Here is a 25,321-nt window from a genome sequence, read left to right as displayed (position 1 = left end):
TTGAGACTGTCTGAATGTGATTTTACATGATATTTCTATTTGCATGTTGTGTTGGTTTAAGCAAAGGCCTTGTGCTATGCATGACATATGCGTCTCGTAAAATAATGAAGGCCCGCGCCTCGCAGTCCAGAAGATATTGTACAAGCAGCATTGTGGTCTGCATATTAAAATGCACCTCAGCAAATCATTAAATAAAAACAGAACCATTTCCGGGGGGGAATAAGGCCACTGGACTCTATTAATTGAGAACCTACTAGGTGTAAATATACTATAGAGAATAAGCGATTAAGGAGACATGAATTTTTTCCTCGAGATTCAGATTCACAAATGTTTATTAAGCCCGACTCTGCGCCTGCTGCTTTTAGACTCAGCGGCTCATTTACGAGACTGAGTGATAGAAGGACGTAGCTTTTTGGACTCAAATATAGGGTTACGAAGCCCTCCTAAAGGATAAATCCCTTGGTAGTCATGTCACCTTGGGCAAGTCACTTAACCTCTCTGTGCCTCAGTTTCCACACCTGTAAAATGGGGATAGATAATAACTAACTCCTTGGTTTGTTGTAAGGATGAATAATAAAATAAGGAAACAGATTCTAAGGGGTTGAAAGGCTTGCCTGAGATCACAAGTGTAGTACGCAGTGAAGCCGGGAACCCCAGTCCCTCGGACTTCAGGCTTCGAGGCCATTCTATTGTGACATCCTGTCTCTTATCCCTGAGGTTGAACCTTGCTGTGAAAACAGAGCGAGCTTCAATTTTGAGACTTGGTGTAAGCTCTTATGTGATTCTCATAAATCTAATAGTTATTGTAGGATACTCGCTTCTCTCCCTGTTCATCTTAATCCACGTGTCACCTGTAAAGATGGATGAGTAACTTGGAGGCTCGATGGCTGTGGATTTTGGCTTGTGACTTTCCTCAAAGTTAATGGGAGCCATGCGGCCCCAGACCCGTGAATCACCCCAGCTGGAAAAGCTCCAGTAGAAGGAAAGAGAACAGACAATCCACAGGATGCTGGGAAAACAGCACACTCGAGGCTGTGAATGGATGCCAGTAAAACTCCTCACTTGGAAGTGGGGTAGGGGTGCAAGGAGCACTGGAGTAGGAGTCAGATCTAGTCCCCCTGTGCCACCCACCATTCTTGCTGTGAGATCTTGAGTGCAAGTCATTTCTCCTCATTGGGCCTGGAGTCCCTCCCCGTCCCCAGGGGACTGAGGAATTATAACACTGCTGATTATTGCCAAGTGCCTACTGTGTGCCAGGCCTCACACACATTATCTCATTTAATCTTCAGAACGACCTAATGAACCATCATTAGCCACATTCTGCAAATGAGGAAATTAAAGCACAGAGAGGTTAAGCAACTTGCCCAAGGCCACCCAGCTAGAGTGTTGCAGAGGCAGGATTTGAATGCAGGCAGGCAGGCTCTGGCGCCCTGGCTCATAGCCTCCACCTATACTGTCTTGTAGTGTTAAAGCCCTTCACACACATGTGAGAGCTGTCGTTACCATTATCATATCCTTCATTGTATCTTGATGCAGTTTCTCAATGAAAAGGGGAAATCAAAGAAAATGAAAAGAAATTATTCTGTATGACAGTGAAAGACAAATTAGGGCACAGATGTGGCAGACACAAGCATCAGACACTGCCTCATGGTTGTCCAACCAGGGAAAGAGAAATAGATGAGACGGAGTAAAGCTGGAGAGAGGGGGGCCGTGCAGGGACAATTTATGAAAACTAAGTCGGAGGCAAAGCTCCAAAGAGATATTGACCGACCTCCATCCTTGAGTTTATCCACCCCCATATGCAAAACTGAGTGGGGAAAGTCCTGGATGGGACAAATAGGTAAAGTCTTGCTATTTGGGGTGTGGTACGTCAACCCATAGTGCCATCATTCAGGGCTTGTTAGAAATGCAAAACCTCAGGCCCACTCCCAAGGCCTATTGAATCAGAGTCTGCATTTTCACGAGATGCCCAGGTGAGTCCTTGGCACATTACTGTTGGAGACATCATAGTCTGAAGCCAAATGCTGACAACTTGAGGATCACGCTGCTGGTCCAGAGGTAGAAATTGTGACCTAGAAAGCAGGTTCTGTGTGAGAGATGCCTAGTTTATGTTTTCTCAAAGGCGAATGATGCAAAGTCATGGAAATTAAGTCACAGATAGTATGGAGACATGTAGCTGACACACATAGATGAGGGGAGGCTGGGGTAAGCCCTGGTGTTTTCACTGGAGTGATGAGAAGTCTGAGCGCAGAGACCTTGCCCAGGAGGAATCAGACTGACTGGGGTCTCATCTGAACCACGACACTGCTTCCTGTGTGACTTTGGGAAAAGCCAGATTAAGAAGTGGACAGCTGGACAACTGCCCAGGGCACAAATCCGCGAGGGAAGATTAAAGCTCGCTAGAATAAACTGGTAAAATGGAACACGTTTCCACTTCCACCAAAGTACACAGCGCCCTCCAGTGGAAAATAAAAATAAAATGTTTCTCCCAAGCACAGCCCTGCCTTCAGTGGACAGACGGTGCTGGCCTACAATTCTGCAAAGTTCTCTTCCATGGAGTACGGCTGTTTACTGGAAACAGCAGCTTATTTCATTATCTAAATATAAAACCCTTTAATATACCTGCGAAAAAGTTGTACAGTTCAGCAAGTTGCAAAAGAAAACTTTGCAGCGTGTAGGAACCACAGAAAAGTGGGGACTGTTTGGCAGGTATTTTTTTAGAGTGTTGATACCACTTCTGCCCAGGACGCAAATTAGGAGGTGAATTTCTTTTTTTGCACAATTTCTATTCATATAAAACCAGTCTCTCCTTGCCCTCTTGAAATAGATGTTAGACAAATATTTACGGATGTTACTTTGAAGGATTACCAACTAAACCACTGGCCTGGACCGCTCATGGTCCTTAATCGCCCTCTGCCCTTAGGGGAGTCTCTTCCCCACCCTGTCCTTGCCTCCTCACAGACAGCAGGAGGCTCGAAGGAGAAAGCGGATTCTGACAAAGTCCAACAAAGTGTCTCAAACTATAAACCCAACAAAGGAGCCTCCAGAAGCAGCAGAGTTGGAAAGGCCCCAGGCAGCATCATTAGTTCCTGCTCCCAGGTGAACTGTCCCGGTAAAGAAACTTGTCTGAACACGAGACAAGGACAAAGAAGCAACAAACATGGGCCAGAACCCCCAAGCCTTTACACCAAACTCTGCCATGAGTCGTTGCTTAAATACTTGGTTAGGTACTGCTGGGAATGTGGAGTTTTTATTGTAACCTCTCTCTCAAAGAGCTTACAAGCTACTAGAGCTAGTCACTAAAAGCCACGGTTTGGAACCAGACAGAGTTGGTTCCAAAATTCTCCGCCACCTCCTACCTGGGTGACCTTAGCAAGTCATGGTACTTCTCCCAGTGCTGGCTTCCTGGTCTACCACGTGGGCAAAACTATTCCTCCCGTTAGGGATTGTTACGGCGGAACCTTTGTTTCTCTTCCCTCGCGTTTCCATGTGGCCGGAACATCAGGGAGTAACACTCTGACCTCTTGCCCCGCCCTTCCGCTTCCACCCCGAGAGGAGGAACAACTTACCGGATGTGGAGGCTCAGCCTTTGGACCACGGTTCTCGGTGGATGGAGCTAGTTTATGAAGAGGCCGTGAGACTGAGGATATGCCTTTTTTTCGTGCCTCTGCTCCAGGCTAGTGCAAGGCAGGAGTGCTGAGTGAGTGGTGACTCTGAAGCCCAAACTTGCCCTTGATGGGCTGTTGCAAGATCGATATTGGGAAAGCGGAGCTTCTGGAAGATTCTTAGGAAGCCCTTGGACCGCAGGTAAGAAGCCGCGTTCTCCTATCAGTTTATCAAGGTAAAGCTAACATCCATCCCCATTCGCCAGTCTCCGGGATCCTGTTTCTCACTTGGTCCTCATTTTGGAAGGGAAAGAGAGAAGTGCTTTTTATTGAGCCCCTAAAAACCCACTAACAGCATGGTGAGAAGAAAACGAGATATGTATTTAAAGTATCTGCTTATAATAGGCATCCATAGAAGATTATTATAGTCATTGTGACCCAGTTAGTAACCCAGAGAGAAGGCTCTTTATGTACACCCGAGAAAGATTCAAGTTCCCTGTAGGGGCTTCCATGGGGAGATCAAGTACAGATTGAGCCTCAAGAGATGAAGAAAGAAGTGTTAAGGCATTTTAGACAGGAAGACCTATATGAGTAAAGGTGTGGGTGTGGGGACATTTTCCAGTGCGTGGTAACCTGGCTTCTGCTTCTCATTTCCTCAGCCTTCCGTGCCTTTTGTTCATCTCTGCTCTTACCTTCTTCCTTATTGGAGAGGTTAGGTCTTCATCTTCATCCACACTGCTGGTCTTTCTCTTCTCACAGCCACCATCCACATCCAGCCATTCCCCAATAACAGTTCTCCCCTTCTCTCTCATAACAATAGAGGCTTCCCACGATGAAGACTGCACTTCTCTACTTCCCTTGCAGCTGAGTGTGACCCTGGGAGTCAGGTCTGGCTAATGGGATGTGAGTGAAAGTAATGTGTACAACTTCTCGGTCATGCCCTTACAGATGGGGACCTACCCTTCCTGCTCACCTGTCCTTTCCGTGTTGGAAGACCCATCCCTGCTCTTCCTCTTGGAAGCCTCACCTCATATGACAGTGACGAACAGTGAGCCATCTTGGACCATGGGGACAAAGGATGTGTCCTCGGGATGTAGAACAATCTAGAAGGAATCTGCACTACTGACAACTTGGTAAAGCAGAGCCTCCATACCTACTGGGACTTTTAGATGAGAAAGATATTGATTTTTACCTTATGTAAGTTACCATTATTTGGTCTCTGCATAGGCTGCCAGAATTATCCTAACCAATACTAGCTGCTTATCACTGTTATTTGAGTGAAGCCTTCCTGGAGGAGGAAGACGGGAATGCATCTCCAGGTAGAGGGGACAGTATAGATACAGGCATGGAAGCTGGATGAATCCGCAGACCTGCAAGTAGCTGAGTATGTCTGGGACTAAGTTCGGGGTGCAGATGCGTGGTGAGAAATAAGGAAAGAGAGGCTGGCAGGGTCCTGACCATGCAGGTCTTTTTATGGAGGTTACAGAATTTGGACTTTATGCCAAGGGCAATGGAAAGCCATGGAAGTGTCTTAGACAGGTGAATGGCTGCCTTATAAAGACAATGACTGCCCCACTGTTCAGGGAGTTGGAAGAGCCAGATTAGGCCTCCAAAGCAGGTCTCCTGACCTCCAGGCCAGAGTTGCTCACCTGCCCTTAGAGGCGCATCCCACACTCCTCTCCAACATCCGCCCCTTAATGAGAGAGAACTCACCAGCTGAAGAGATTCAATGTTGTCTGTTTGGTAGAAAGGGTTTCTCTGAAACTGTGTCTGCATCCCCTCTAGATCTCAACATTAAAATAACTGAATTTCTGTACCCTTCAGAGCCATGTCCTTAGCCAATTGATTATTATTATTTCCATTTCTAGAACACTGAATTGATCCATAAAAAAGCAATGGGAAGATTTCAAATAAAATCACTAATTGCTTCCTCATCCTTGGGCCTTCAACAATATTGTGAAGTTTGTTCTCAAACATTCAGGTCCCATCAAGGCACCTGATCCTCAGGCCTGTACTCAGAAACAACTTCACCGAAGTTTGGCAAGCCAGCATGGACCACAGAGCATGCCTTCAAGTTATTTAACTCCCCGTCCCCCTTTTCTGGTACTTGCTCACCTCTGTAATCCCCTCAATGCCTAGGATTACAGGTTGCAGCTTGTAGAAGTTCCATAAAACTTGGTCAAATTGGATCAAGTTAGTCTATTCCTTAAACTTCTAGTTAGCGGAGTTTTACTCAATTGGGCATTACAGTTTTTCATCCAGGTTCATATATATGCCTACAAATATTATAAATTGGATGGAATCATGGTTTTGCTGAGGATTAGTTCTATCCTCCACAGAGCCACTTCTTCACTCTCATAAAACATGCTTGACAAAAGAAAAGGAAAAATTCCTTGTTATGGTGATTGGTGCCTTATTTCTGTGTTTTCCTGGAAAGCACAAGCAAGATAGATGCTTGGTGTATTTACAGTTTTGAAGGCAGCAGCAGTAGTTTTTCTAGAGAAACAGACTCAGGTATACTGCCCACCATGTGCAAGCATGCCATAGATATGCATTGTCATTTTTAATCATTTTAGGTTGATTTTGTCATCTATCAGGGCAGAGAGTCAAAAGATGCTATCTCAGGTTGAAAATAGTTTAAAATTTTAAATTATGGCAGATCTTACACAATGGCTAGCCACGATGACATTGTTCATTCATGCCTTGGCTAGCCCCACAACCACCAGCCGTCTTGCTCCAAAAACACGGCAACAATAAATAAAATATAGAGAAAATTGAAAAGACATAGGCCTGCTCAAAATTAAGAGAAGCATCTCCATGGACCAGAAATAAAAAGTGGGAAGAAGGGGCTGTAACAGTGAACCTCCCAGGACTGAAGGTTGGGAAGCAAGCAGAGGGGCTGGGAATTCGGATCCTAGGATGCAACAAGGAGTTACAGGCTCCAACATGAGATGGGGCACCAGAGCCAGGCTCACTGCTCCCCACCAGGGGTTTGAATGGGTGCTGCCTGCTCTTGGAAGGAAGCTGAAAAAGTCTGCTGACAGCTTCCAAGGGTTACACCCCATGTGAAATTGTATGCTTTAGTGAGGCAGGGGGAGGACAGAGCCTTCATCCGGGACCTCAATAAAGCTGCTGATTCAGTGACAGTATCTGCAGTATCTGCAGTGTCATCACTGGGCTACAGCCCCAGGCTGTTAATGCAAGAGCGTCTTCTGAACTAAGGATTTCAGAAGGTTGGGTAGAGACAGACACACAACTGCTAGACAGGGAGGGATGCAGAGAGAGAGAGAAAGGCCTCCTACTTAAGTTGAATCTGTAAACCAAAATTCAAAGAACACACGAAAAACTATCAGTGAAAATGTCAGAGGAAAGACTTCCAAAAATTCTCTCTCACATAAAAGCAATGAGAAAACTCAGAATCCACTTTTTCAGAACTCTGGAAGTTAATCCGAGGCTGGCAGTGATTTGAGGAGCATTATTAAAGAAGAACAGCTAAATGTTGGCAAGGAAAGCAAGGGTTGTGGCATTTTAATTTGCCTTATTCCCATCTTGTGCCCTCCAGCTCCACAGCAGTCTTGAAAATCAACTGCCTGCAATCACAGTAAGCCAGCAGCCTGACAGCCACCAGAGGAGCCAAAGACAGTTGAAGTTCCTTCAAAATCCAGAGAATTGTCATCATTTGACCTGTTGATGGTTGCCTGAAAGACCCCACTGAATAGGCTGCCTTTATTTGATCTGACTCAAAGCTCACAGTACTGAGGAAAATAACTGCCAACCAAGAATTTTATACTCAGCTGAACTATCATTTCAGAGGGAGGCCAAAAGACAGGTGTTTTCTCCAGCTGTACCATTCACCTCCCACTGGCCTTTGCATCATGAAGAAGTTTGAAATCAAAGAGGAGAATGCAAAGCAAATGATGAACACAGAAATTGATAAGATATGTTAGCAAATTTAATTAACCTTTTTTTTTTCTTTTTTCTGGTGAGAAAGATTGTCCCTGAGCTAACATCTGTTGCCAATCTTCCTCTTTTTGCTTGAGGAAGATTGTCACTGAGCTAACATCTGTGCCAATCTTCCTCGACTTTGCATTGGGCCGCCGCCGCAGTATGGGGTGATGAGTGGCATGTAAGTCCATGCCCAGGATCTGAACCTGCAAACCCTGGGTGTGTGAACCTAACCACTACACCACCAGGCTGGCCCCAAATTAAATAAACCTTTGACTGCATAATAATAATAATCACACCATTTCTTGTATTTAAACTGAAGTGAAACTAAATACCTAGATTTTCAGTAACAAGGAAGATTGGTTAATGAATGTGGAAAAAGTGTACCAACACCCTCAATTTGCTCAAAAAATGAATAAAGATACAGAATAACTTGAGACCATATTAGAGAAATTAGCCATTAAATATACACAGTAAAATTTTAAAGGCAACCACTAAAGGAATATAAATAAAATTTAAGCTTTCTAATTAGTAGGGGCAAAAAGGGGGAAGATATATGGAAATTTTATTAATTCAAGAGAAAAAGAAACAAAGAAAATAATAAAAAGAAAAAAAGACCTAAATAAGTCCATAAACCAGAGATCAATAAATATTAACAGATTAAATTGACATTAACAACAGAGAGTATCAGTTAATTAAAGAAAATCACAATGGTTCTAGCAACTTAAAGTTTTTCATACTTTTCATCTCAAGTTTAGAGGAATCTTTAGCAACCAATATTGCTTTTTTGAAGAAATGTTTATCTGAAGTTCCATTCTGTTTCTTTCTCTGTTGTTAAATTTAAGTATAATTCAATTTAATAATTTCAATTTTAAGCCAGCATGGACAGTGTAAAGTTGTTCTTATAAAATTCTTTCTTTCTTTCCTCTCTTTCTCCTCCATTTCTTCCCTCCTTTCTTTCTTGGTATATTCACATGCAGATGCTAAAATAGTCAGATGTCAGCCACATGTTGCTTGCTCTTACAGGAAGCTGTGAATTTTGCACTGGGCCAGTCTTGAAGGAAGACCCAGAAGTTCTTTGGGTCTGTCATTAGGAATTCCACTTACTCCAAAGGATTTGTGAGCCAAGTAGACATTGCTGATGGTTTGATAGAAGAGAGAGAGAGCTTATTGCACACGAGACCACAAACAACGTAACAAATCCCCATCAGACAATCCTCATGGCCTTCTTTGGTCCCACAATCAACCAGGAAGGACTCCCGCTTCCCTGGATCCTTTCTTTCCATCTCAGTCTTCGCCGTGTCTGACGCTAGCTCCCTGAGTCCTGCCTGCTCAACCTCTTTCACTTCCTTATTCAGGGCAATCTAGCTTTGCTGCGGCCCTTCCAAAATTCTCCTTACTTATACCCATGGCCCCACTCAGCAAAGTTACTTAAGTAAGCAAAGTTGCAAAGTTACTTAAGCTCCCAGTACCAGAATGCCCTCCCATAAAAAGTAGCAAGGGCTGCGAGTAACAATTGCCTTCTTTCCCTTCATAACAAGAAATGACTTAAGTGACCACAAAACTTGTCAGTTCTCATCCTCAGTGTTTTCAATGGACTCGTGTTAGTGAAAGAAATTAAAATAAGATACTCAGATGCTTTCTTTCAGACAAAGAGGGAAAGAGGGAAAATGAACTAGATCAAAGAGAATTTTGGATAAAAACATCAAAAATTGCACCACGCTAACAGCATTTTTTTTTTTGCAATTTCCCTTCAATTTCCACAGGCTTTAGATCCATTCACCTATAGCCACTTCCCTAAGATGAATTCACCTACAGTTTGACCCTGCGCTGAATCCATTTGGGTATCTTAATTTTTATTGCATTTTATACCAATTAAATCCTCAGCATTTCATAAACAATACTTTTATCTTTTAGGACATCCGTCCACATCTTACTTGATCCATAACTGGTGATGGGATTCTAGTGAACGATGGTGACAGGAGCCGGCTGTACAATTGATTGTACTGAGTGTCTTGGGTACCATGGAAAAGTATATTAGAAATACTAAATTTTGGAGAAAGGAATTTTAGCAAACAGCCTAACAAGTCCTTAAATTATTCAAAAGTACATTTAAAAGGAACAAATCACACAAACGAGGACAAAAACAATCCCATACTCAAGGGATGGTACAAATGTGTAAAATAACTCTTAGAAATATAAAATTATTAAAAGTGCCCTTAGACAATTGGATAACAAACACTTAACATGTCAAAAGATGATAAGATGAAAAAGAATATGATAATTGAACAGGCACAAAAACACCTAAAGGCAGAGGGGTGAGTTTGCAGAGAATTGGTTATTAGATGAATTGATAATTAGGCGAAGTGATTTTCAGAGATTTGGTCTGTTACCATTTCAACCAAGTTGCAATCTGAACATTCATTTCATGTTCTGTTTCCTTCTCATTTCCCATTATAACTAAGGCATTTTCTTCTTTGTCACTGTTCTTTATAAAATTAATTGCTATTTCAATGACATTCATTTTTTCTGATTATAAAAGTAACATGTGTTCATTATAGAAAATTTGAAAAATACAGAAAAGCATAAAGTAGAAAACAAAATTCAACCATAACCCCATCATGGGGGTGACAGTTGTTTCCTTTCAGTGAGCATCGTCCCAGGTCTGGGTGGTGTTGGGGTGGGGAGTGTATATGGCAATTACTATTTTTAATGTCATTTTATTATTCTGTCATAAATTGTTCTATAATTCTATCAGCTATTTCCAATTCGTGGATTCTTTCTTTCACTTCTCCTTTTTTGCCTGTATAAATAACACTGTGTTGAACAGTTTTAGAAAATGTCTTTCTGCCTCTGTTGAACTTTCTTCCGCCTCAGGAAGAATTCCTAAGAATGCGAGTATGGAATCAAAAGTGCTTCTTACGTGGAAAAATTTCAACCCCCAGATTGTTTAAAAGAGAAGATTGAGGCCTGGGGAGGAGAAGGGACTTGCCTGAAGTGTTCAGCCTTTAGGTAGCCTAGGACCCAGGTCTGCCAGCTCCCGGCTACCCCGTGATCTTACCCCTCAGCCCGTGAGGACGGCAAGACAGCCCAGACACGCCCGAATCCACTGTTGTTGGAGGCTGTTTCCTTTGTTATTCTTCTCCCATTCGATTAAAGAGACTATAAAAGTTTTCTAATAACCAAATCCTTCAAAATGAACTGTTCGAAGTCTCTGAAGTCTCACCCTGGGGCAAGACATTTACCAGGCTAAAATAAATCTGCAAAGCCTTTATAGGATCCTTAAAACCCGATTCCACAACAAATGCTTGTTTTTATTATAAATTGAGTTTTTATTATCAGCACAAATGCTAACAGTGCTGCTGACATGGTAAACATAAAGCATAAGAGCAGTCATCAATATTCATACACCTCTGGCAGACGTACTTGTTGCCTCGAGCCACAGTTCTGGCCAAATTCTGGTGGGCACTCCCAGAGAAATGGAGCATTCACAGTGTGAGACCCTCCCTGCCCCCACAGGAAAGGGCAGAGAGGGACAAAGGTCCTGGGGGCTCCGCCTCTGAAGCCCTGGGCAGCTGCTGCATGGGAAGCATGGAAGGCCCTGGAGGAGGGTCCTGCCTGCATGGGACTTGTGCGCAGGCGCAAGGCGGGATGGGAAGACCGAGACAGCCAGGCGCCACGGGCTAATCTGCCCTGCTTCGATTTTGGTTTTTGTTTTGTGTTTTGTGAGGAAGACTGGCCCTGAGCTAACATCTGTGCCAGTCTCCCTCTATTTTATGTGGAATGCTGCCGCAGCGTGGCTTGATGACCAGTGCTAGATCCACGCCCAGGATCTGAACCCAGGAACCCCAGGCTGCTGAAGTGGAGTGCACAAACTTAAGCACTATGCCACTGGGCCAGCCCCTTCTTTTTTGTTTTGATTGAGGTAAAATTCACATAACATAAAATTCACCATTTTATTTTATTTATTTGTTTATTTTATTGAGATAACATTGGTTTACAATATTATATACATTTCAGGTGTACATCATTATATTTCGACTTCTGTATAGATTTCATCGTATTCACCACCAAAAGTCTAGTTGCCATCCGTCACCATACACACGTATGTGTCCCTTTACCCCTTTTGCACTCCCTTCTGGTAACCTCCAATGTGTTCTCCATAACTGTGTGTTTGTGTGTTTGTTTATGTTCCACATATGGGTGAGGTTAAACGGTTTTTGTCCTTCTCTGTCTGACTTATCTCACTTAGTATGATGTCCTTGAGGTCCATCTATGTTGTTGCAAATAGCGTGATTTCATCTTTTTTTGTGACTGAGTAGTATTCCATTGTATATATGTACCACATCTTCATCTGTTCATCCATTGATGGGCACTTGGGTTGCTTCCAAGTGTTGGCTATTAAGTTCACCATTTTAAAGTATATAGTTCAATAGCATTTACAACATACACTGTGTCATGCAACCATCACCTCTATCGAGTTCCAAAACATTTTCATCACCCAAAGGGAAACCCTGTACCCTTTAAACAGTCCTTATCCTCCCCTTTTCCCCCGCCCCAGGCAACCATGAAGCTGCTTTCTGTCTCTTTGGACTTGCCTGTTCTTGACATTTCATATTCATGGAATCATACAATATGTGACCTTTTATGTCCGGCTTCATCCACTTAGCATAATGTCTTCGAGGTCCCTCCATGTTGTAGCATGTGTCAGTAATCATTCCTTTTTATGGCTGAGTAATAGTCCATTGTATGGACATACCACATTTTGTTTATCCATTCATCAGTTGATGGACCCTTGTGTTGCTTCTGCCTTGGGCAATTGTGAGTAGTGCTGCAGTGGACATATGTACAAGTTTTTGTTTGAATATCTGTTTTCACTTCTCTTAGATATGTTCCTAGGAGTGGAATTGCTGAGTTCTATGGTAGTTCTGTGTTTAACCTTTTGAAGAACTACTGAACTATTTTCCACAGAGGTTGTACCATTTTACACTGTCCAAGGGCTCCAATTTCTCATCGACGCTTATTTTCCATTATTATCATCATTACTACTACTGCTACCATCCTATCAAGTGTAAAGCAGTTTCTCATTGTGGTTTTGATTTTCATTTTCTTAATAACTAGTGATGTTGACCATCTTTTCATGTGCTTGTTGGTCATTTGTATATCTATCTTCTTTGGGGAAATGTCTATTCAAGTCCTTGACCCATTTTTAAATTGGGTTATTTGGCTTTTTTTGTTGAGTTTCAGGAGTTTTAAAATATATTCTAGATACAATTTCCTTATCAGTTATATGATTTTCAAATATTTTCTCCCATTCTGTAAGTTGTCTTTTCACTTTCTTGATAGTGTCCTGTGTCCATTGATGCACAAATTTTTAAATTTTGATGAAGTCCAACTTATCTATTTTTTCTTTTGTTATTCTACTTTTAGTGTTATTTCTAAGATTTATTACCGAATCCAAGGTCATGAAGATTTGCCTCTATGTTTTCTTCTAAGAGTTATAGTTTTACCTCTCACCTTTAGGTCATTGACCCATTTTGAGTTAATTTTTGTATCTGATATGAAAAGTGTCTAATTCTTCTATATTTTGAGACCAGCTGTCCCAGCTCCGTTTGTTGAAGAGACTCTTCTTTCACTTGTTGCATGGTCTTGGCACCTTGTCAGAATCAGTTGACCATAGACGTGTGGGTTTACTTCTAGACTCTCAATTCTCTTCCATTGCTCTATATGTCTATCCTTTTGCTGATAATGCACTGTTTTGATTACCGTAGCTTAGTAATAAGTTGTGAAATTAAGAAGTGTGAGTTCTCCAACTTTGTTCTTCTTCTTCAAAATTGTTTTGGCTGTTCAGGAGCCCTTGCAATTCCATATGAATTTGAGGATCAGCCTTTCCATTTCTGCAAAAAAGGCCACTGAGGTTTTGATAGAGATTGTGTTGAATCACTAGGTCACTTTGGGGTGTATTGACATTTAACAATACTAAATCTTCCAATCCATGATCATGGGATGTCTTTCCATTTTTTTAGATCTTTTAAAATTTCTTTCAGTGATATTTTATAGTTTTCAATGTACAAGTTTTGCATCTCTTTGGTTAAATTTATTCCTAAATATTTATTCTTTTTGAAGGTATTTTAAATGGAATTGTTTTCTTCTTCTTCTTCCTTTTTTTTTTTGAGGAAGGTTAGCCCTGAGCTAACATCCACCACCAATCCTCCTTTTTTTGCTGAGGAGGACTGGCCCTGAGCTGTCTAGCCCGTACCCATCTTCCTCTACTTTATATGTGGGATGCCCGCCACAGCATGGCATGCCAAGTGGTGCATAGGTCCACACCCAGGATCTGAACTGGCAAATGCTGGGCCACTGAAGCAGATGTGTGAACTTAACTGCTGTGCCACCGGGCCAGCCTGGAATTGTTTTCTCAATTTACTTTTTGGATTATTTACTGCTGGTATGTAGAAATACATTAGATTTTTTGCATGTTGATCTTGTATTTTGTAACTTTGCTGAGTTTGTTTATTGGCTCTAATAGTTGAGTCTTTTTTTATTCTGTAGGATTTTCTATCTATAAGATCATGTTGTCTGTGCTTAGAAATAATTTTACTTCTTCTTTTCTGATCTGGATGCCTTTTATTTCATTTGAGAGATTACCCTGATTGCCTTGATTATAACTTCCAGTTCACTGTTGAATATAAGGGGCAAGAGTGGGCATCCTCCCCTTATTTCTGATCTTAGGAGAAAAGCTTTGTCTTTCCACGTTGAGTATGGTGTTAGTTGTGGTTTTTCACAAATGCCCTTTATCGCGGTGAGGAGGTTCTCTTCCATTCCCAGTTTGTTGCGTGTTTTTATCATGAACACCCTACTTCTTGTCCATTCGCTTCATAACACCTACTGAGGTACTCTGTGCTGTGTGCTGGGAAGGGACAGCCATGGTCCCTTCTCTTTTCCCACTCTCACTGATGTGGGGGGAGATGGACGTACAGACAGGCAGTTATGACACAGAATGGTCAGTATCTGAGCAGTGAAAGAATGGCAGTGCGCCTGCTCCTGTCTGAGTGAGAGGAGGAGTGCCTTGGTTTGGGTCCTTTGAATGCAGAGCCTGAGGCAAGGACTTAGGAGCAGGGAGTTTATCTGGATGGTGATCCCTGGCCCAGGAGTGAGGGTGCTGGAGCATGAAAGGAAAGAGGGAAAACCAATGAGGGTGTGAAATTGAGCTGGGTACACTTGGGGGTAACCAGGACTCGATTTGAGGGGACCCCCTGAGGAACTATTCAGAATATATCTCAGAATTGTCCTTCCAAGGGTGGGAGGGTGGAGCCAAAAAATCAGAGAGGCCCAACAGGCCTACAAGGTGGAAGCCTGATGGTAGGACATCGGCAGTGTCCTCAGCAAGGGCCCACCTGGGCTACCGCTGCAGTTGGAGGTGGGGGAAGGGAGGTGGCAGAGAGACTAATGGCGTGTCCTGTAGGGTGAGGGGAGCTCCCCAAGAGGAGCAGCTATGAAGGCATCCAGAAAATGGAGAGAAATTAGCTGGATGGAGTAGGCAGTGGAGGTCATGCAGGACTTGTCCTGAGGGCAGTGGGAGAGCCACCAACAAAGGATTTTAAGCCTGGAAGTGCTGTGATGGACCTGATGCTTTTGATTGATGCCTCCGTTCGAGGTGCAGAGAATGGACAGGAGGGAGGCGAAAGTGAGGGCATAGATACCAGTTCGGAGGCTGCTGTAGACGTTCAGGCAGAGATGGTGGGTCCTTACCACGACTGCAGCAGAGAAATCAAGAACAGTAGACGGATCTGAGAGCTGTTCAGAGGGGCAGCTTAACAGGAGGCGCTGATGTACTGGGCATGAGGAGTGAGGGAGAGAGAGCTCAAGGATGTCACCCAATCTTTTGGCTGCACCAGTTGGGTTCCCAGTGGTGTCATTCATGGACACAGGGAATCCAAAAGGAGGAGAATACAAACATGATGAGGTTGGTTTGGGACACTCACAAGTGGAGGTTCCTGGGGAACATCCAGGAGGAGAGAGGTCCCACAAGACAGCTCCAGCCTTATTTTGCCTGTTTTCCTTCCTGTAAATGGCCTGACCTCAGTAGGTACTCAACAAGTGTTTGTGGATTGAATAAATGAGCAACTGACTGCCAGCCTGCATAGATACCTTGCTTGCTTTGTCCTGTTCCTTTCATTTGCTTCTTCCCATTACCGTTTTCAATATTGCCCATCCCATCAAGAGCCACCTTCTCCAGGAGCCAACACCTCTCTGGCCAGTCTGCAGACACCAAGGCAGGAGCTGTGAGGAGCTCTGAGGAGGAGGGAGTGACACACGGCTGGCTGCTTCATCCCCCGGCAGCTGCAGGGCCCAGAGCACTCGTACGCTCTCCCTTGGTCTGGACACAGGCTCGGTGGAGGGCCTCCAGAGCAGGGCCTAGGCTCTGAGGAAACCTCAGTTGAAAGGACCAATCGGGGAGCACGGAGCTCTCTAGCCCGGATGGTTTCCTCTCTGCCTGCCCAAGTGTAAGACTCGGTGACAGCAGCCATGAAGCCAACAGGCCCTGCCAAGGCAGCTGGAACAGAGCGTGCTGTTGCTTGGGATGTGGGTCAGTATGTCAGACGCCAAAGTCAGAAAGGAGCCAAGAAGGAGGAAGCTCACTTCTCTGCTTCCATGGCTAAGGGACAAGCAGTGATGGAGGGGAGGGGATGACAGCTCGGATGCCCTGCCAGGCTCCCAGGCCTAACATGTACCTTCTGTGCCAGTTGGCTCCCTTTCCTCATTGCACCCAGTGCACTTACACTCGGGTCCCACCTCCTGCCTTTGCTTCTGCAGAGCTATCCTCTGTGATGCCTTCTCCAGGGCTCTCTGCCATCCGCGTCCTACTCCATGTTCAGAGCCTGCATCAAGTCAGTGCTCAGTCCTTCTTAGCCGTTGCTTCCTTAACTGCCACTTCCTCCAGGGAGCCTTCCCTGCCTCTCCCAACCTCCCTCCTCCCCGCAAGCACCTGCAATCCATCACCTGAGGCAGACAGAAGAGTTTAGAGGTTAGAAGCCCAGGCTCCAGATTCAGCCTGTCTGGCTTCAAACTGTAGTTCCACCACTTCCCAGCAGCCAGTCTCGGCAATGACTTAACCTCTCTGTGCCTTGGTTTTCTCATCTGTTAACCACTGTTAGTAATATTTCTACCCCATGGAGCCGCTGTGGGGATTAAGTGAAACGATGCCTGTGAAGTATTAGCATGGTACCTGGCAAATGCGAAGTGCTCAGTAGCCGCTATTACTCGGGAAGTCCGCGTTTCCTGGACTTTTGTCTGGTGTGCCTGTGTGCATATGTGTGTGTCTGTGTGCACACGCGACAGCAGAGCTTCCCTCTCCAATGTGAGTCGTTCCTGAGGACAGGCAAGTGCTTTGTGCTTCCAGTGCAGTTCTGGAAATAATCCTGTGTGCCGCCTTTGATGAAGGTCACTTGACAGTAACCAGGAGAGAGCCGGACATCTGCGACAGCTCGTTCCGCAACCGGCTTGAGGAAGAGCGGGGCTTGCAGGCTTGTGGTCCGGTGGTCACACGCCCTGTATACCCAGTCCGGGGGAACTTGGGACATGTTAGCAGCTGGTTCTCTCTGACGGTGTCTTTGTCCCCTTGCTCCACTTATTGAAACTAATCAGTAGGTGACGTTAAGCCCCCGAAGGGCAGGGACTGCGTCCTGCGCATCCATGCGTGCCCCCTGCAGGGACTGGAAGAAAGCTGGCATTTGTTAAGCCCTTGCACGTGCCAGACACTATCCTAGGCATTTTATGTACATTTTCCCTAACACTCACAGGAGGTCCTTGAATGGTATTACCAGACAACCAGCCTAAGATCAGGGCATAGGAGTGGCAGGATGGAGTTCCCACCCCAAAGCTGTGGGACTTGAAAGCTGCCCGGACAGTGCTGGGCACACAGTAGGAGCTCATGTATACTTGCCAGGGGATGGGCTGGCTCTTGTATCCAAAGCAGCAGCTTCCAGCGGCCCTCTTGGACCCCCCCACTTAATAGAAGCTGCGAAATTCTTCAACAAGTGATTAGAAATACGCTTTAGAAGCTGCTCCTGTGGAAGCTGACTTTGGGGCTGCCGAGGACGTCCTGCAGGATGTGGGCATGCCCGGAGGGAGGTGACGCACTGCAGATATTTTACATATGGGCCCTGGGGGACAAAGCTGCTGCGCCCTGGACCCCTACCCCAGAGAGGTCAGAGGGCATACTCGCCAACAGAGGCAGCTGGGCTAAAGGCAAAAAGTATTGAAATGGAGCTAAAAAGAGGGTCTCCTCTTTTCCAACCCCCTATCGGTTTCCTCTTTCTTATAAGCCGTATACGTCCCTGAACCCAGCTGCCATGCGTCACACACACACCCCCCGCCAATTCAACCAGTGAGAAGAGGAAAAGTCCCCGACATGAGAATCCGTTTATCCTAATGGAGGGCCGAACACCGGAGCTGAGTGACTGCAAAGCTCGGGCTAATTTAGAGCCCGTCAGGCTTGGATTTGAATCTCCCCACCAGCCCTGTACGTTTTAACGAGTTATTCCCCTGCTCTGAGCCTCAGTTTCTTCATCTGTAAAATGGGGATAATCGAGCCCACTTTACAAGGTTCTTCAAGGGGTAAAGTGAGATCCTGCCTGTGTAGTGGCCGCTGTGAGCCTCATCCAGCCGCCTCATTCCAGGCGGGGGCACTCATGCTCGGGGCGCCAGGCGTCTGTGCAGCCGGATGGAGCCATGCCTCCCTGCTGTGACTCAGTTGGAACGAGAGCCGTGCCCGCTTGAGAGTTCCCAGGGGGCTGGGCTGAGGCCTCTCTTGCAACTGCCTTGCAACCCAACTTTCCTCTTTGTGCTGTTTTCCTCACTCACCCAAGGTGTTATTTCCAAGAGCGCTCCCCTGTAAGCACTCTGCGTGCCTCTCCCCAGCTCAGAATCTATTCCCCAATGCAGTGGTTAATCTTACGTGTCAACGTGGCCGTGGCACCCAGATATTTGGTCAAACACCAGTCTGGATGTTGCTGTGAAGCTATTTTTTAGATGAGATTAACATATAAATAAATAGACTTTGACTAAAGCAAATTAGCCTCCATAACATGAGTGGGCCTCATAAAATCAATTGAAGCCCTTAAGAGAAAACAGGCTGAGGTCCCCGGAAGAAGAGGGAATCCTGCCTCCAGACTGTCTTCAGACTCGAGCTGCAACATCCACTCTTCCCTGGGTCTCTGACCTGCCCATCTGCCCCGCGGCTTTTGGACATGCCAGCCTCCGTAATCTCGTGAGCCAATTCCTTATAATAAATTTATCTATGTCTACATCTTTATCTACGTCTGTAACTGTAACTATATCACACACATGCATCCTGTTGGTTCTGTTTCTCTGGAGAACCATGATAATACACCCAGGAACCCAAAGTAAGACCTGCCAACTACCAGTGGGAAACACCTCCCCGAGGGTCATTTATATTAATTCACTGAAGTGCCGAGGGAGTCTCTGTACGTCTCTGGGACTCTGTCTTCTCATCCGTGACTGGTGACCCCATCTCCACAGTCGCTATGGGCTCCCTCGCCCTGTGGATCCATGCAGGTGCCCCTGGCTCGGCTGACAGGGTAGGACAGAATAAGATCCAAGATTCGTAACTCAGGCTCCCTGGAATAAGATGAGCTTCAGGAGAAGACTTTAAATCCAGAGAGCCTAATTCATGTTTTCTCTTTGATTTCCTTCCTGGTAGTGTATTTTGAAATTAGTCTTTGTTAAAAAAAATGGTGTATGACAAATGAATATTTCTTTCCCAACAAGTACGGTGTGCTGGGCAGGAGTCTACAGGCTTCAGTAACATGTGATCACTATCATTGGGTTTTAGCATCTACAATAGTTTCCTGTACATAGATGTTAAAAAAGACATACTTTGACTTACTCTGCCGTGATGATTATGAACAGCTGTTAATGTTTACAGAGGACCCAGATTAAGTCAGAAAATGTCAGAGCAAAGAATGTACAAGGAAATACCCACAGCCTTCGGTTTTTAGTTCCGTCCACAAACCTGTTGGATACTCAGGGCTCAGCGCTTCTCGTGGGGCGAGTTCGTGATCATTAAAGCACGAAAAAGCCCACGCACCAAAGGAGCCCATCGTGTCAGCGGTCCTCAGCACGGGGTCTTTCCAGGAGAGAAGGCTCGTTTTTAAAGCCTGCAGCTTCACCAGAACTTAGGTGCCTGGACACACAAGCCTTGCCTAGAAGATCGCTCCAAGGTCTGGAACCTCACCAATCGAAAGAGGCCACTCATGTAACCCAAGAGGCCCCGGGGGAGCCAGCGCCCCAGAAATGGCTGAGCTGGTTTGTGGCTTAGAAGGAAATCACAGCTTCTGTCAAATGATGTCATCTTGCCCTGCAACTATGATCCGTCTTAATATTTTAAGGCTGATCTTGATGAGCTTGATGGAGCTTCCGGCAGCTGATTCCCTTTCTATTTATTAAGTTGATTAATTTTTACTTTGTCAAGAGGAAAGAAAAGCTGACGCTCAGAACAGTTTCACAGGAAAGCTGGTTCATTCTGCCTGGGCCTCCCTGGTGGCCGATTGTTGTCCTACGAATGAGGTGCATCTTTGGAGGCCCACGGTAGTTCATGTATTTGTAAAAAATGAGCCATTTTCATTAAGATGTTTCTAATGTATGACCATGAAACTGTGCATGGCATTTTCTTATTGGTGTGAATCCCTTTAAATGGGTGGTTATGCCCCTTTCTCATTTTGTTTGTGACCTTTTTTCCTTTGATTAGATTTGCCAGAAGTTTGAATATTTTGTGAATCTTTTTAAAGAACTAATTCTTGGTCTTACTTATTAGTTCCTCTGGTTTTTGTTCTCCAATTTTTTACTTTAATTTTAATCTTTATTGTTATATTATTTTTCCCATTTTCCTTTGGGTTATTCTTCTTCCTTTTTTTAGTGGCTAAGGTGGTTGCTTTTCTCTTTTTGATGATAACATTGTTTAAAGCTATGAATTTTCCTGTAAATACTGTTATGTCTGCATCCTGTGAAATCATCCATTTATTATTTTGGGATTGGTTCAGATATGTTTTTATAGAGAAATGAACTATTTTAGAGGAAAAATAATGATAAACAAAAAAGACCCAAAAAACTAAAAACAATCAAACATGAAAGGAAAAAACTGAATCACCTGAAATCCCATTTCCCAGTGAGTCTACTGATACTTTAGCATACATTTTCTAGATTTTTCCCTTGCCAACTTATACATATGGATTTTTAAATTTTTACAAAATGAGGTCACACCTATCATTTTGTAATATGCTTTATTTATCTAAATAATAAAATTAGAACATCTTTCCTTGTTATTAGGACTAGAGTTACATTGTCAACTTTAATGGCAGTCAAGGATTTATTCTGTTGTGTGGATAGTCCATAATTTATGTTACCGATTACCTTTTATTAGACATTTGGGTTATTTTCTTCTATTTTCTCGTGACACACACACCCTGCAATGCATATTCTTGTTGCTGAACATTTGCATGCCTCCGCGATTATTTCCTTGGGATAAAGTTGTTGTCATGGAATTGCGGGCTGATAGCAGTAGTGTGGTTTTAAGACTTTTGGTGCACCATCTCTCATTTACTCCCAAAACAGCTGTCCCAGTGATTTTCCCTCAGCCTGAAAGTTCCTGTTTCCATCTACCCTCGGCAGTACTGAGTATGTTTACTTTTGGACTATTGGTGGGAGAAGAAATGCTTATCTTAATCTGAATTAGTTTGTTATTAACAAAGGTGAATATTTTCATACATTTATCAGTCACTTGTATTTTTTTGGACTGCCTTTTCATATCCTATACCTTTTCTCCTTTCTTCTTATTAATTTGCAAAGAGTTTTTGCTCTGTGTCATATAGATTACAAATATTTTGGCTATTTTCTTGTTACATTTTCAAATTTGTTTAGGTATTCTTGCTTTACAGAATTTTAAAAGTTTTATTTAGTTAAATATATCAGTCTTTTTTCTTCCATGGTCTTTGACTTTGCACATCTTTTTAGAAAGATCTTACACAATGAAGATCAAATTACTCATTTGTTATCATTTATTTGTTTGCATTTAAATGTTATAAGTATTTGGGTTTATTTTAGTGTGTGATAGAAGATTTTGGTTTTTTCCCCGTAGCCAGTTGTTCTCAGTCATACCCCATCCTTTGCCCATGGAAATGATAGTTAGCATGTGAAAAATCTATATAGATATGTTTCTGGCTTTCTGTTTTTGTGACTTTGTCCATTCATTTACAGAACCAGCTCCAGTCCACTGCAGTGGCTGAAGGGACTCAAGTCTTGAGCCTGTTCGCCCTCCTGACAAGCTCTCCAAGTTGGATAAGTCACTTAAACCCTGAACTTCAGTTCTGAGGATTCAGGAGGAGGATGTGTGTAGAGTTCTTGGCTCTGTACCTGGTACATTCAAGGATTCGATAATGGAGATGTTATTGCTATTGACACAGACATACCAGTGGAACTCGGATGTTGGCTGGGTACCCCCTTGCTCCTCAGGGTAAACTCGGCTTCATCTCCCAAAGGGGGTGGGAAGAGGGAGCTGTGCAAACCCAGAGCCTGCTCAAGATTCCAGCAAGTTCCAGAGCCATCCCTGCTGCCTCTGCTGATCTTCACCGCTTACCACAGTTGTGAAAGTCTGTCCCTACTTAGAATTCCAGCCCCCCACTCCCATCAGACTCTCCCCCCACAGCACTGATGACTGCAGGAGACTTTCCTAAGTCCAGGAGGTGGGGGGACGGAGAAAGCACAAGTGAGCATAGGAAAGTGGAGCAGGAAGTCTCTGCATTGGGACTGCTCATCCCGGCACCCCCATACTGGGTTTCACTCACCTTCTCTTAACTGTCTTAGCATCTCTTCCTCCCTGTGACCCCTCCCTTCTCTCACTTCTTCCCTCCTCTCCCCTTCTCCTTTCCCCACCCCCAGAACCAAAACCACGAATGCCTTCACCAACAGAGCAGCCCCCCATCTCTGACAGCTTGGTTCCTGCCAGGTCCACACCCACAGGCTCCCCTTCTCCTGAAGAGGACCTCACAGGGCATTTCCCCAAACGAGACAGTTCCTTCCCTAAGAGGGGATTGGTCCAAGGGGCGCTTGCTCCATGGAGGGCCCACCCGTAGGCTGCACCCATGACACGGCGGGCCCAAGGGGCTCATCCCCAAGCTCCTTCAAATCCCCATGCCCTCCCACTCCATAAACCTCCTTTTCTCAAGATGACCCGGGGGTATCCGGTCCTTGCAGCCAAGGTTCTAACACACCTCCTTTTACAGATGAGAGAACACAGGCTCTGGGAGGTTCAAAACAAAGTCACACGGGTAGGAAGTGGCACAGCTGAGACCTCAACCCAGAACCCTCTGATTCCACAAGCCGTGATCTTTCTGGAGCTCAGCACAGGGTTTACCAGCTCCCCAAAGGGGCCAGCGCCACCCAGCGATACCGGCTCCTTCTCTCCTGTATCAGTCTAGCCTCCTGGACCAGGCCACTGTCGTCAGCTAGGCTTCATGGGGTGCAAACCGTGTGACAGAGCACCAAGGCCTTTACCCACTGCTCATGGTTTTGTCCTGTGAGGTGGGCATTATTAGCCCAGTTTTACAGGTAAATAAACCAGAGTTCAGAGAAGTAAAGTGACTTACCCAAAGTCACACAGCAAGAACTGATGGCGCCAAGACTTAATCCCAGGTTGGTCTACCCAGAGGCTCTGCTCTTAGCTCCTGCAGAGTATTCCAGCCGCAGAGGCAGGGACAACGACCCCTGGCTGTTCCTGTGCACCTGGATGATAGGGGCATGCAGTCTCTCATGCTGCTTCCAGTTTTGCTGTTGGCATTCTACCCCCACCCTCAGAACCTACTACAACTACCCCTCCTCCAGGAAGTCCCCCCAATCCCCTTGCTGAAGGATCTCTCTCTTTGCATCCTACAGCTCTCTCTCCTGCCTTGGGTGGCGGGTCGTCTCTTTCATTGCCTGGCTCCTTAGCAACAAGAGGACAGAATCTACACTGTGTGCATTTTTGAGGAGCCAGCACCTCATCCTTCACAGTTTCCAGGGTACCCTCGAGTCCATTCTCCCTCTCGATCTGTAACATGGCCCAAGAGTAAGCAGGGCGGAGAGGATCTCCGTCTTTCACGAGAGAACTGAGGCTGCGGGAGAGAGAGTGCAGCCAGGCCCAGGCCACACTGGGCTGATTAAAAAGTTCTGTTCTCTGGACGTGGCTTTGCAATGCAGATTTCACGGAAAGGCCGGGCCCTGAGTGACTCCAAATACATATTTACAGGTTTGTCAAGTGTTGCAGCGAGTCTGCAGAGCCTGGCTTCCTGCATAAACAGCCCTCATGAAAGCCAATGAAGTCACACCTCCCAGCCAGAGCCTGCTGGCACCAGTGCGGTCCCTCCTGGGTGCGTTCACACGGAAGACATTCACATCACCTGATGGCCGGCAGGAAGCCAGGGGTCCGCCAGCTCACGCTCCCAGGAAGGGGCCAGTGGACCCCCCATGACCATTGAGCAAGCCGAGGAAGAGGGGTGACGGATGCTCCTGGGTCTTGGAGCAAGCTTGTGGTGGAGACTTTCTCCCTCATTGGGAGAGCTGGAATTGGGGTTCTGAGCAGGTGGCAGCTACAGCCCCTCCTCTCATCTTTTGCTCTCTGTGTCTATTAGTCAGGATGGTGGGTCATGCAGTAACAAACGATCCCCATATCTCTATGCCTTAACACTACAAAAGTTTATTTCTTGTTCATGAACGTCCACTGCGGTCCCAGTGAAGTGACCCCGTGATACAGGCTACTTTGATCTTGTGGCTCACATCTTAGTCTGAGGCCCCCTCCATGATCACTGTGGCAGAGGCAGATACAATTGCACAGGAAATTGTGCTGGAATTACACCACCACAGCCTGAAAGTGCCACATGGCACTTCTGCTCCTATTTCCTAAGCTGGAAATCATTACATCGTCCTGACAACTGCAAGGAAGCTGGGAAGTTTCCCGTATGGCAAGGGTAAAAGGGCATCTGACACCAGGGATGTCCATTACACTCTTTCCAAGGACCCAAACATTGGGGTTCTCTCCATCTCCCCTCCACGTGAATCATTTTTAAAGATACTCATCTAGGGAAGTGTATTAGTCAGCAATGCTGCATTGATGCTGCATAACAAACCACTCCAAAACGCAGTGATTTACAACAACAAGCATTCCCTTTTCTTGCTCATGAGTCTGCAGATTGACCAGTGTGGCTGTGCTCCAGGTTGCAGGCTGGCCTGGATTGGCCACAGGCCTTGGGTTGGACTCAGTCTGCTCCTTGGATCAGCAGCTGTTCTGGGTGTGTTCTTCTCACGGTGGCTCAGAGGAGCACATGAGGCCAAACCACGCCAGCCCAGGAAGGCCTCTGTGCCATCACATCTGCTGACATTCCATTGGCCAAACCCAAAGTCAAGGATGGCGAGGTGCCCTCTGCCCACCATGAAGCCATGGCAGGCATGAGGACGTACAGTTCTAGGAAGGAAGGAAGGAAAGATTTGGAGCAATGACCCAATCACCATGCCAGCTCTTTGGGAAATGCATGGGGCTTAGAGTCCCACAGATGGTGGTTCGAATCCCAGCTCTAACCTGGTCAGGCCTCTCTCCCCCTCTGAACTTCCGCAGCCACTTCTGTAAGATGGGGCTGAAACCTTTCCCTCGGGATCCCTGGGCGACTGATCATCACAAATAACAGTTGCATTCCCACCACGTGTCCAGCACCAGGGGAAGT

General features: G+C 45.2%; 1 long non-coding RNA gene across 1 annotated transcript; it reads left to right on the top strand.

Annotated features, from left to right (window-relative positions):
* The first annotated feature begins 3,539 nt into the window (after nucleotides 1-3,539).
* Nucleotides 3,540-23,786, top strand: LOC111770575 (uncharacterized). The gene is made up of 3 exons (XR_011432448.1): nucleotides 3,540-3,807; nucleotides 21,828-22,083; nucleotides 23,502-23,786. It is a non-coding gene; the product is annotated as an uncharacterized lncRNA (long non-coding RNA).
* The last annotated feature ends 1,535 nt before the right edge of the window (nucleotides 23,787-25,321 follow it).

This window comes from Equus caballus, chromosome 25 (assembly GCF_041296265.1).
Source record: "Equus caballus isolate H_3958 breed thoroughbred chromosome 25, TB-T2T, whole genome shotgun sequence".
NCBI classification, from domain to species: domain Eukaryota; kingdom Metazoa; phylum Chordata; class Mammalia; order Perissodactyla; family Equidae; genus Equus; species Equus caballus.
This window is presented reverse-complemented; position numbering and strand designations above follow the sequence as displayed.